Here is a 13,877-nt window from a genome sequence, read left to right on the forward strand (position 1 = left end):
TCCACAAGGATATATCTAGCAGAAAAGGGACATATTCCTGTACATGAAGAATTATGCACCTATATCAGGCAGGTCCACATGGAAATATATCAGCAAAGAATTATGCACCTATGATAGTACCTACTTTCTTTCTAATACCATCCAGAAAAACTAATATCAGCCAGCTAACTTCCAAACCTTCAGATGATCCCATAAATATCACTGTGTGCACATATATTTGATACTACTCGCAGCAGTTGCTTCTACATGCTAGATGGAATATAAACAATTCCAAAGAACTTGTATCAATGACACAAGTCTTCCTTCTAAGACTGACTCTAAATGGCAAGCTGCAGCAAATTGGTGAGACTAATTTCCAGCTTGACACCAACATATTTCTAGTTACAAAGCAATATTTCTAGCTACAGCTTGTATTTTCATTCATATAAAAATTTTACCTGTTAGACCATCTCATTCCGGAGCCAAATCAAAGTTGATTCCACATCTGATTCACATCCAGAAATGAAGGCCTCTCTATTTTCTTTGCTCTTGATGAAGACCACAAAAGCTTTTGCCTTTTCTTCCTTGGTCACTTCCATTGTGTTCAGAACTGAAATGCACCTTTTGATAGAGAAATCATTACTTTCAGCAGCCTCCTTTTCTCTGGCCAGACGTGCAGCAGCTTCTTCTTCTTTCTTGGCTCGACGTGTAGATTCTTCTTCAGCTTGCTTTGCCAAAAGTGCAGTTTCTTCTTCCCTCTTCTCCAGAAATCTCTCCATCATTTCTTCAATCCTTGCACCCCTCTTAGGCCTCTTCGCTTCCTTTCCTTGTACGTTTCTTGGTGCAGTAGTAGCTCTTCACAGTCCACTATTTTGAGCAACTATTACCTCACGGATGTCATCCAAATCTTCTTCATCATTCCTTTAATCCAAGCTGGTCCTTCTTTCATCATCTTCATCTAGTCCCTGTTCTTCTTCATCCTCTACATCAACAATTTGTTGAAGCGGTTCTTCTTCTTGTGATGTACCCAAAGAAGTGAAATTGTAAGTCCCTCCCGCCAAATGACCTACATGATAACAAGGAAGTATTAGCTAAAGAAATAGTCTTTTGACCGCAATCATATCTCAAGTAATATATTATGACAGCAGAACCTACCATCCTATAGCTCCCCCAATGCATCATACAGAGGAAAGCTTGCCTTGTTATTGCGAAACTTCTTTATCTTAGGGAATGACTGCACATTCAAAGAAATCATTAATCAAATATGAGGTTATCACTATGAAGTTATCTATAGAATTGCTTAAAGAAATCAACTTACCACTATGAGGTTATTCCACATAGCTGGTGGTCCTTCAACCATATTTCTTTTTTCGTTCCAGCTAGACCCGCTCTGCCTCCTTGCCTCTTTGAGCATCTTGTAATCTCTCTTTAGCTGACCTTCTTTGTCCTGAATTTGAGCCTTTGTATAGGACACATACTTGTTCCTAATATGGAATTCCTTCACCATCCTATTCCATCCTTCAGAGTTCCAACCGTTGTCACTTCTATAGCCACTATCTTTATACTCATGGAGAATATCTACATGAGACTTCTCAAGGTTTGGATTCCAATCTGCCCTTGTTTTTACTACAGAAATAGAAATTTTAGAGCATCAATAATAGAAGATTAACAAGAAAGCATCTGGTAACTTTTAGGAACATTAAACACCATACCTTTCGGAGAACCTTCACTCTTCTTGACCCCACTACATTTAGGAGAAGACTTCTTGTTTGTAGCACTAGTTGTAGGTAGGAACCTACGCAACTTTGGTGACCCACTTGCAATCATACGTAACTTTGGGGACCCTTTTCCAACCATTGCTGTCAAATATGACAGAAATCTTTCCCTTATTACAATTTTATTCATGATACAAGCTAAATCACTAATTAGAATCCATAAAAAATAAAAAACTATTATTACAAGCTTATTCATGATACAAACTCATTACAACCTATTCAAAAACTAATTTAAATGTTGCTGGTATTGATCCCACATTTCTTGGGCGATGGTGTCTCTTAAAACGTTGCCTTGTTCAGTTGCTGAGTCATTGTTCTCATCACCATCTGGTAGATCAATGAAGTTTGATGGATGGATATTATTTGGCTGATGTTCTAACCATTTCTCATCACCATGAAGTAATCGGATTACATTATGAAAGATGGCAGCCGCTATAGGAATCTTTACTTGATTTTCCAACATGTGGAATGTGGCAACTTTGAGAATGGGGAATCGCTTCTTAAGCACCCCCAAAGCCCTTTCCACATGATTCCTAAGTAGTGCGTGGCGGTGGTTGAAGAGCTCCTTTGGGTTTTGCGGCCTTCGATGTCCAGCCCCAAATTCTTTCAAATGATATCGAACACCTCGATATGGAGCAAGGAAAGATGGAGTATTTGCATACCCTCCATCAACCAGATAGAATTTGCCTGGAGGTACTTGGAATCCCTTGCTCATAGCTGATCTTAGAACTCTGGAATCTGTAGCCGATCCCTCCCAGCCACTAGAAATGAAAGTGAAGTTGAGATCAAAATCACATGCCACCATCACATTAATGCTTAGTGTGCCCTTCCTATTTCTAAAAGGAGGATGTTTCTCAGAGGCTATGGAAATAGGAATGTGAGTTCCATCAATGGCACCGAGACAATTCTTGAAGAATGGATAGAATCTAGGGTTGTCTTGGATTTTTGGATGCACTTGATTAGGATTAGGAGGTTGAAGGAAACGACGGGAGAGTTTGGGAATGACCTTCTTAAAAAAAGTGGTTAATGTGATGGTGGAAGGTGTCATTGTTGTCACCAAAGAACACTTGAAGATCCTCATACGAGGCATTGTGACTTAACATGTATAGGAAGAAGCCCAACTTCTCCTCCACCTTGATCCTTGTATCAACGATAATTCTTTTACTTCTAAGATAGGTTGCCAATTCTTTGAAGATGTATGGTTCCATCCTAAATGTAACTTGACAGTTCTTGACATGTCCCTCAAGGAGTCGATGAACCTTAACCTCGCCTGTTTATTCCGATGTATGACGTTTCTTCTTTTCACCCCCTCCAGCAGAATCCGTAAGATATAAGGCAGGGAAAATAAACAACATCATGTCATCGTCGTCATCCTCCCTCCTCTTTCTAATACGATCTCGCAATGACATTGTCGTGGTGTGGCAAACCACAGCCGGGTGGCGGAATGCACCCGCCTCAGCCCAGAGGGTGAGTATTCGGGGGTTAGCTAGGACTAGTTCGATCTCGCTCAGGAACACGATGAACACAGCAGGTTAGAGTTGTTCGGGCCGTCGGAGCGTAATACCCTACGTCCACTGTGTGTTGTATTGCTTGAGTCTGGAAGAGCTTGGAGCTGAGTCCAGCGTGCGTCTGAGTGTGCTTGAGAGCCTGTTGTGTACAGCGAGCGCCTCCCTTTTATATCTCAAGGGGGCGTGTACATGGCCGTTGGGTCCCGACAGGTGGGGCCAATGATGTAGTATAGCGTACTGTTCATACATTATGGCGCTACAGGCGGAGAAGATCTCATTCCTGGATTTCCCCGGTTCGTCCAAGGGAATCTTCTGATCAGCGTACTTTGCCCTGTTTTGTCGAAACGGCGCCAAGGTGTAGCGTGCGGCGTCGCCTGTAACGTAGCTGAACGGGCCGTGTAGCTTGCGGCGTAGGCGGCATGATGGAAAAGTGTCGTGCCGTCGTATCCATTTAATGTGGCAGACGGGCTCTGCATGGTTGCGGCGCAGGCGGCTGCACTGTGTACCTCGGTAATACGCGGTCTACAGTGAGACCTGGCAAAGGCTGCCCCGCGTGTCGCGGCTGCAGAGCACGCCTCAACCACCCGCATTGAATGCGGTGGGTGGGCGAGTCTTCCGGCGGAAGGCCCGTGCCTGCGCCCGCGCCTGCGGGACACGTGGCAGCCCCGGACCCCCCGGCGGTATGTTGGTTCCACGCGCACGGGAGGTCCGGACGGGCGCGAGGAGGTCCCTGACCCCTTTGGGGGGTCCGAGCCCTCGGTTGTTGGCTTGGAGCTTCCTTTCCTCAGGGACACGTGGCGTCACCGGACTCTTCCCAGAGCGGGGAGCAGGTCCGGGGCCGTTGGCCTGGTGAGGAAAGAGCCTGACCTGTGGGGCCCGGCTGCTCTGCCCCTTATGGCTCAGTCGCGGATGACTATGCGAGTCCTGCCTTGCTGTAGTAGAAGTGGGTATCCCTGCTACAGGGTACCGACAGACATACTCATTGTAAAGTTAAAGTATATAATTCAATGAAAGGTAGATGCTAAATAGAAAAACTAAAGCAAGAGTAACAAGAACTAAAGCATACCGTGTATACATAGATAGAATTCAGTACCTTTTGGAGTTGGTACCGGATCCCAAGAAGGGGGCGCTTCAGCTTCTCCAACTCAAACAGGTGCGGGAGAGATCTACAAGTAAAAAAGAATTGATAGAAATTCTTCAAAATGATGTATCTACTTTGTTGGCTGTTATTATTAACTAATGGTTTCTACTAGAGTTCAAGAAGATAAACACTAACAAATCCACTGCCAATGCCAGTGCCAGTTTCAGGTAGACCAAAATATAATAAGAACACAGGGCAAAAGAAGAAATTAAAAGACAGCAATTTATAGTAGCACATGAACTCCCTCATAGCAAGTAGATGATTAAAAGCAAGTAACTGGAGTTGTGATAACAACGGAGTGTTCAGACAGGAACTGAATCAACAAGCAAGGCTAGTAGATGCATGAAAGCCTGCCAACTCATGTCTGAAACTATCAACTCCTAGCAAGTAGCTAGCAGCAACGCAAATTTTAATTTACGTTCTGCTGTTGATATTGCGGAAGGAAGCTTGTACGAAACACAGAACGAGGGGGCATGAAACCTGAAGCAGTGGTATTTTGGAAGGCAACAGCAGGCGGGCATCCCACACCTACGGTTACCGCCGGCGCGAATGCCGCGCAACTGCACGCGAGCATGGAGTATGGACCAGATGTCTGCAGACTGCCGAGGGACGGGTTCGAAGGTTGGGGATTGGGTGGATCCACCACGGATGCTGGGTCGTGGTCGCACTCCCGTCGGTGACTCGGCGTCTCCTCTTGGTCTTGGATCGGCGAGAACGCAGCTCTGGTTCTCCACGGCCCATGGGACGGGGTCGCCGTGAAGACGACGGGCTAGAACTATGTCATCGCGATGGAGCAAGAACCCTAGCAAGAACCTGGAGGGAAGAGGGAAGGAAGACGAGGGCGATGCATTACCGGCGAGAAGGCGGCGAACAGCGTGGACAATGGATGGGAGCAGCTGCCGCCGTCTCGTGCTGCACCGTCGTCGTCGCTTCCCCTCGCGACGCGCCGCCGCCTCGTCGCCCCCTGCGCCGCCAGCTCGGGCTCAGCCTCGCGCACAGGATCCAATCCGGAGGTCTTGAGGTGGGGATCGAATCCGGGCCTTGGAGTGCGGTGGGAGGCCAATCTGGGCCTGTTTCTTTTCCGGGCCAGGCTGAAACGAACGGTCAATCCGGCTCCTAGCTGGTTTCTATAGAGTTTTTTTTTATTTTTACATTTTTCAAAAAAAAAATTTACAAAAATATATTTTGGTTTTTAAAATTTACAGTTCTAAACCCCTACCGCCCGGCAGGGGGGCGGCAGGGGGCTGGCCTGCCGGGCGGTAGGGACCTGTTTGTAAACAAAAATAAAATTTATTTGCGAATCAGACCTTGGTAGGGGCCTGCCGCCCCCCTGTCGGGCGGCAGGCCCCCTGCCGCCCTACCAGTTGGCGGCAGGGGGCCTGCCGCCCGGCAGTGGAGCGGCAGGCTCCCTCCTCAAATATAAAACTCCGCCACTTTCCTCTTCGCCCTCATTTTGTGCCCACGAGATCCAGAGAGGGGAGAGGGAGAGAGGAGGGGTGAGGGAGGTAAAAAAACCGGCGAAGCCCTGCAGGATTTTGGATCCAAACCGCAGGTAACCAATATTTCTCAACTTTGTCATTCCAGTTTTTTTTGCATGTATAATTTTATGATTATTATTTTTTATTATTGTAATCACTTAGGGTTCGGATTAGTGGTTATAATTGAAGGCATAGTATATTTGTAGATATTAGATTAACTAAAATGAAGTCTTTGCATGGCCAGATATGTCGAGCAAAGTGGCATTTCAAGTTCATTACGGTGACTTCTATAGAATTACTCATGATTCCTATGGAGTAAATCTATCAGCATTGGAAAGAAGACAGTGCAGTCTAGACAAACCCCTAGAGAGGAGTTTTGAGTCCATACGGAAATGTCTTCACAAGATGTTCAATGTGAATTCAAAGACCCATTTGCTTACGGTTCATACCTTGACTTCCTGGGAAGCTAATGGGAATTTCTGGGAGTTGACGCATATAACTAGTACGGAAGAATGGCAACATTACATGCACGCAGCTCTTGAAAGTGGGTGGCCTCTCGCAATGGTAATTCAGATTCACCAGAAGACCGGTGATTTAGGTGAAGGGTCAACACACACAACATCTGACTGCAATGAAGAGATGGAAGAGGATAAAGAAGAAGAGAACATGCAAGCAACAGAACAAGAACCACAACCACAACCACAAGGTTTAGCAGATGAAGGCGAGCGGATACCTAGAATTGTGGAGGACATGGAGAAAGAAGACCAGGATGCACAAATAATAGAGCAATGTGGGGACTCATCGGACGATGAGGACGATGAGCGCTTCCCAGTGTTAGGTGAATGGCGTAAAGAGGAATTTGGTAATCCAGTGGTACAAGATATTAGATGTCCAGAGTTTGAATACAGAGTGAATGAGGTCATACAAGGGGCAAAGTATCGTACCATTGAGGATGTGAAGGATGCTGTGAAACTCTGGGCTGTATCTCTGAGGAAGGAATTCAGAGTACTGAAGTCTAGCAGCAAAGAATACGAGGTGAGGTGTGCAGATAGAGACTGTACATGGCGAGTGCATGCATATAAGGGAAAGTTCAAGACACACTGGGAATGTTCAATTGTTACACCACATACTTGTAGATTGACAGGTGTTGTGGGACATCATCGTAATATCACATCAACTTTCGTGGCTAAGAAGATGTATGGGGTGATTCTTGACAAAATGGATTATGAGCCTGCATTGATAATTAGGGACATTGAACAGAATTTCCAGTATGTGATCAGCTATGCAAAGGCTTGGCGGGCTAAACAAAAAGTATTTGTGATGAGGTTTGGCACTTATGAAGCATCATATGACAACCTACCTCGTATGCTTGAAGCTATTGTGCACAGAAATCCTGGAAGTGCTTTTGATACATACAGTGTACCGAGCTTGTCAGGGGGGCCAAGCATTCTGCTGCGAGCTTTCTTCTGCAATGGAGCATGTGTGAGGGCATTCATTTACTGCCTTCCTGTTCTGTGTATTGACGGCACTTTCCTGACAGGGAAATATAAGAGAACAATATTGACGGCAATCGGAATTGATTGCAATAAGCAGATAGTTCCCATCGCCTTTGCCTTTGTTGAGAATGAGAACACAGAAAGCTGGTACTGGTTTCTTCAACGTCTGAAGATTCACGTTGTTGCTGGAAGGCCTAATGTTTGCCTTATCAGTGATAGACATGCAGGTCTACTTGCAGCTATAAGGCAGCTCCAAGAAGGTACTCAATCTTCACGTCCTATATGGCCAGATGTTGTCAATAGGTGGTGTGTGAGGCATATGGCTGCTAACTTTTATGAGCGGTTCAAGAATAAAGATCTGATGAATTTGTTCAAGCGATTGTGCACTCAGAATCAGCAGAGGAAGTTTGATGCTTTGTGGGGTATAATTGATGACATGAGCGCTGAATTGCTTAAGAGCCAGGCCTCATCATCCAGCAGGAGACGTTCTACAGATTCATTAGTTGGACATGCTAAGCCATTTTCACAGTGGATTGATGGTGCTCCTAAAGAGAAGTGGTCACTTCTGTATGACACAGATGGGAGACGTTATGGGATCGAGACGACCAACCATGCTGAATGTTACAATATGGTAATGCGTCGTGTTCGTGGATTTCCTCTTGTTGGCATTGTTGAGTTCATCATGTATGGATGTATAAGGTATTTTCGGGAGCGATACGCATCAGCCGCTCCCTTACTTAATGATCCAGGAGTGTATTTTTGCAGAAGGGTCAATGAGTACATGGAGAAAAAAATTGAAAAGTCTCGATTTCACTCAGTCATATCGATGGGCACAAAGGAGCAAAGATTTGAGGCATCATGCAGGGACAGGACCGGACAGGGTGTCCGCAGACAAAGGGTAATTCAAGAAGTTTTGATAACCATTGACGGGAGGGTGTTCTGCCGATGTTAGAAGCCAAAGGTGCATCACTTACCATGCTCCCATGTCATCGCGGCTTGTTCTGTATCTGGGTTAGATGCTGCGTCCTATGTTTCTCAATATTTCACAAAAGAAGCCGCAACACAGACTTGGTGCCATGAGATATACGGCATCGGTATTCTAGGCCCATTCACTCAAAAAAATCCCAATCCAATGCTCATCCCTGATGCAGCTACGAAGCGGGGCATAGGCCGACGGCAAACACGTCGGATCCGGAACGGAATGGACGAGTCGGAGGCTGGAAAGAGGAAAAAACATTGCAACTTGTGTGGAGCGGATGGTCACACTTACAAGAAGTGCCCACAACTTTCAGTACCCACTGCTGCTGCCGAGGCTGGACCTTCCGAGAATCACATGGATGGATCGGCTCCACCTACAAGAATTCGCCACATCTAGTTGTGCACGTAACAGCTTGCAATGTATTTGTGTGTACGAAACTAAGTATATTATGTATTTGTCTCGAATTTGGTTGTAACGAAATGAAACCTTCAATGTAATATGTTATGTGGTTTAATGAAGGACAAGTTAGGTGCGAGTAGGAGATCATAGGTTGCTACTGCTCAGCACGGCGATCACGGGTTAGGTCATTTCGAGAATCGAATCTAGCCTTTTCAGTGTTAGGTCATCTAGCCTATTCACTGTGTTATCATGTAGGCTTTTTAGGTGCATTTACACTCCACACTCCGGGTATCAGACCATTGTGCGCCTATAAATACTCCGAAGTTTGTGAACTCCCAGCAGCACTCAAACACCAAAGCTCATTTTATACCCAATGTCTGGAGGTGGGTCTAGCGGTAAGAATTACTACAGTTTTGGGAAAGGAAAAGGGGGAAGAAAGGGAGACCCCATAATATGGGAGGGGCCTCTTGGACCTGATTCCTTTCCGGAACCAGTGTTTGAGTTTCCGCCACAGCAAAAGAGTGAATTTACCAATGAAACTCCTCTTCGACAATACGATAACCGTAGAGAACCGTGGCCAAAATGCAGACATGGTGAGGACTGCTTAGTGCAGATGTGCACCGACGGGATGGATGGCGGTCGGCGTTTCTTTAAATGTCCACACGCATGGGTAATACTGGGTTGTTTTATTTCTTTTTCTTCAATGAGACACCTTACATGAAATTTGTTTTGCAGTCTTCCGATGCTCCAGAAAACTGTGGTTTTACTAGGTGGGTCGATCCGGCACCAATTGATTCTGTTCAGGAGTTCATCGAGTACCTCCAGATAAAGATCTTTGATTTGGAATGCAAGGTGAACCATTATGAGGAAGTGAGCGAGGGTAACAAAGACGATGAAGTTGATGATACCAGCAATGCTGCCGGCTCACAGGAGGAACCATGCACTATTCCTTACTGCAACTGCCCTTGTCACAAGAAGAAGGGCCCTGCGCCTCCGGCACCACTGCCTGCACCACCTGCAATGGGTGGATACTGCGGAGAAGCCTCAACACAGTTTGCTACGTGGGGGTACGGCTACTAGGACTACCCTAGTGCTAGTGACATGCTGCATCGTTGTGTTTGTTCTGTTTTTTTTTAAATTACCTAAGGCATGTTAGGTTAGTCCGGAATCTGTTTACCGTAGTTTGCAACGGGTTCTGCCATGCCACTGCATGTGTGATGTGTGTTTCATTATCATTGTATTATGATGTTTGTATCTGATGTTTGTATCTCTGATGTTTATTTGTAATGAGATAGCTGTGGACCGCTTATTTATACACTTCAACGTTCGCCTTTTATCACTCTCGTATTTTCCATTACATACAATAGATGGTATGTTTATACTTCGATGCTCCATTACGACTAAGTACGATTCAAACTCGACATTATGTACATGTCCAGTGAATGCAAAGTTAGGTACGAGACATACATACAAGCATAATACAACATTAACAATATTAAATGCGAATACATCTTAAACCGATGAACATCATATGTTATAGATCATGACATGAAATCATCTAGGTCGTCATCCCAGTTGACAGATGGTGGTGCTACAGGTGGTGTAGTATGGCTCGACGAACCTCTTGCCTTTCCCTTTCTCTCTTTTCTGGATTTACGTTCATGTAAAGGGGGAGGAACATCATGTGTTGAAGGCCATGGTTTGGGGGGCATGAAGTCATCCATGTCGTCATCCCAGTTAACACAAGTTTGTGCTGCAGGTGCTGCAACATGACTTGATGAACCTCTTGTCTTTCCCTTTGTCTCTTTTCTGATTCTAGGTTCATGTAAAGGGGGAGGAACATCATGTGTTGGAGGCCATGGTTTTGGGGGCATGAAGTCATCCATGTCGTCATTCCAGTTAACACAAGTTGGTGGTTGAGGTGCTGCATCATGACTCGACGAACCTCCGGGCATCTGTTCTTGCGCAGGCCATGTACTATCACCCGAAGATCTTATCCACCTCCTTCGTCTAGTTTGCGGCATAAGTCCACCAAAGATACATACCAATTTAAGGAAATTTGGTATCGATTTGTTAATCAACTTCGTGTCCTCGGGGTAATCCTAGCATATAATTACACAATATTTTTACTATTTTGTAAATATAGATTACAAATAACGGACGTGATTAGAACTAAATAAGAGTTACCTTAATGTGCATCTCATACACTTCTGGCCGCATCCATATCTTACAATTAGTTTGTAAGAATCCAATAACATAAGGATGATTCGCTAGTTCACATACCCTCATGTATATCTTCCGACGTTCTAGCAGGTGTTCCTTTAAATCTTGCATTGTAATATCTCGAAACAATGTTAAATCTTTAAACTCAACTAATTTGGACAACACCATCTCTATCGTACCATCCGCTAATGGATCCAACTTCTTACTGATTACAAGATGTGTCATGTTGTCAAGAAATATACTAGATTTTTCTTCGGTCCATGAAAATCCAATAGAATTGGAGGCAGCCATTGCCTTATGCTGCAATAATAATAAGGTTCTGTCATTCTAAGTTTACTATTCTATATTTCACTATCCAAAAACTAAATCTATTCTAATTCATAATTATTTTAGAAACAAGTCTATAATAGGTCAAAAATATTACTTACCCGCGGTTCGGATCCAAAATCAGGCAGGGCTTCGCCGGTGGAAATACCTCTCGGACCCCTTCTCTCTTCCTCTGCCCTCTCTGGATCTCGTGGGCAGGAAATGACGGCGCCAGAGAAGGGGTGGACCTTTTATATACTTAGAGGGGCCTGCCGCCCCCCTGCCGGGCGGCAGGCCCCCTGCCGCCAACTGGTAGGGCGGCAGGGGGCCTGCCGCCCGACAGAGGGGCGGCAGGCCCCTACCAAGGCCTGATTCGCAAATAAATTTTATTTTTGTTTACAAACAGGTCCCTACCGCCCGGCCGGGGGGCGGCAGGGGGCCTGCCGCCCCTCTACCGGGCGGTAGGGGTATAGAACTGTAAATTTTAAAAACCAAAATATATTTCTGTAAATTTTTTTTTTGAAAAATTTAAAAAAATAAAAAAGACGCGGTTTCTATACGGGCCGTTTTAATCCAGCCGGAATGGGCTCCGGAACGGGTCATTCCGAGACAACCGAACGAGGCCTGAGGGAGGTAATATATGGAGTAATAGAAAGACCACAAGCCCCCTACTAATCCTTCTCTCTCTTTCGGGAAGTTGGAGCAGCGGGCGATCGACCCATGGAAGAGATGGAGCTCGACGTCATGCCGCCGCCGCCGCAGGTCGCCAGCACCAGCGACCACCGCCAGCTTGCCGACCTTCAGCGTGCCATTGCACAGTTCGAGGCGCGGGTAGTGGAAATCTGTCGTGGCCCTTGGCCGCCGACGAGCTCGCCCGCGACGGGAGTCCGGCCAGCAGATACACAGAGAGGATAACTTGGGGAGAAGGAAACCAACCTCGAGGAAGTCTGATTCCAATTTGTTTTTTTGAAGACAAGTCTCACTTGTTTCGTTACATGGCTTGGGTCTTGTACCCAGAGGCCTAAGCTGCCCACAGGGCCCCACACACACATACACGTGTGCTGTATAAAAGATAGTAGATAGCTACGTATATTCTCCTGCGCTTTATCCTTCTGTCGATGTAGGCGTACGTGTGACACCTCCCCCCGCTGCAGAACTTGCTTGTCCGCTAGCAAGCACCGTCGGAAAACGCTGCTGCAGAACATTGAGGTCCTCCCAAGTGGCGGAATCTTCAGAGAGATGAGACCACTTGTCGCATGCACCGCCGAGTTCCCTTTCTTCACCAGACGGCGTTCCAAGATGGCTTCAGGTTGAAGGTCTGCAGTGTCAAGAGTAATGATTTTGGAGATATCGGAGTACACCGACGAATAGTCCGCAGTAAAGGGCTTCAGCTGAGACACATGAAAAACATTGTGAACGCGGCTGTCCGCGGGAAGCTCCAGACGATAAGCAACCGCTCCCACACGATCCAGCATGCAAAAAGGACCAAAGTACTTGAAAGCGAGCTTAGGAAAGGGGCGATTCACCACTGATGACTGAGCGTAAGGCTGAAGTTTCAAGAGCACCATCCCTCCCACTTGATAGTGACGGTCAGAACGGTTCCGATCAGCATAGAGTTTCATTCGATTCTGTGCTTTGGCCAATTGTTCCCGCAAAGCTTGCAAATGCAACTGTCGATCCTGGAACACTTCAGCGACCGACTGCTGAGCATCTGAAGGAACTGCCGGTAATGTAAGGAAGCGAGCTTCATGTCCATATAGAGCCTGGAAAGGAGAACAACCGAGAGCAGAGTGGAAACTGGAGTTATACCACAACTCAGCCAGAGACAACCAGCTTTTCCATTTCTTGGGAAACTCGTGGACTGAACACCTCAAATACATCTCCAAACATTGGTTGACACGCTCAGTTTGACCATCGGTTTGAGGGTGATACGAAGTGTTCATCAACAGTTGAGTGCCATGTAATTTGAAGAGTTCCTTCCAAAACAAACTGAGAAAGATCATGTCTCTGTCGGTTACAATTGTAAGAGGAAATCCATGCAGTTTGAATACCTGGTCCATTAAAGACTTTGCCACCATGGGTGCTGTGTATGGATGCTTGAAAGCAATAAAATGAGCATACTTAGTTAGTCCGTCCACTACCACTAAGATTACTGTATACCCCTCAGAAAGTGGGAGACCTTCAATGAAATCCATGGAGATATCCTACCAAGCACCTTGTGGGATAGGAAGAGGTTGTAACAGCCCTGCTGGGTGATCATGGGAGTGTTTAGCTTGTTGGCAGATTCTGCACTATTTCACAAAACTATCCACATCCCTCTTGAGGCCTTTCAATAAAAATGGTTCTTCACTCTGTAGTAAGTGGCATGTATCCCAGAGTGACCACCAATGGGGCTGGAATGCATGGCTGCAATGATCTTGGTTTGTAATGCTGAATTGCAAGCAACCCAAATTTTGCCTTGAAATCTGATGAGCCCTTGGTGCAAAGAATATCCATCCTGAGTAGGACTGGTGACAGCCAACCTGACCAATAATTGTTGAGCATGAGGGTCAGTCATGTATGAATTCAGAATTTCTTGCAGCCACATGGGTTG

The 13,877-nt window shown here is 45.8% G+C and overlaps 1 pseudogene; it reads right to left on the minus strand.

The window, feature by feature from the left end:
* Positions 1–760: 760 nt before the first annotated feature.
* LOC120702744 lies at positions 761–5,442 on the minus strand (annotated as a pseudogene).
* Positions 5,443–13,877: the final 8,435 nt, after the last annotated feature.

The sequence above is a fragment of the Panicum virgatum genome, chromosome 4K, assembly GCF_016808335.1.
Source record: "Panicum virgatum strain AP13 chromosome 4K, P.virgatum_v5, whole genome shotgun sequence".
Classification (NCBI taxonomy): Eukaryota; Viridiplantae; Streptophyta; class Magnoliopsida; order Poales; family Poaceae; genus Panicum; species Panicum virgatum.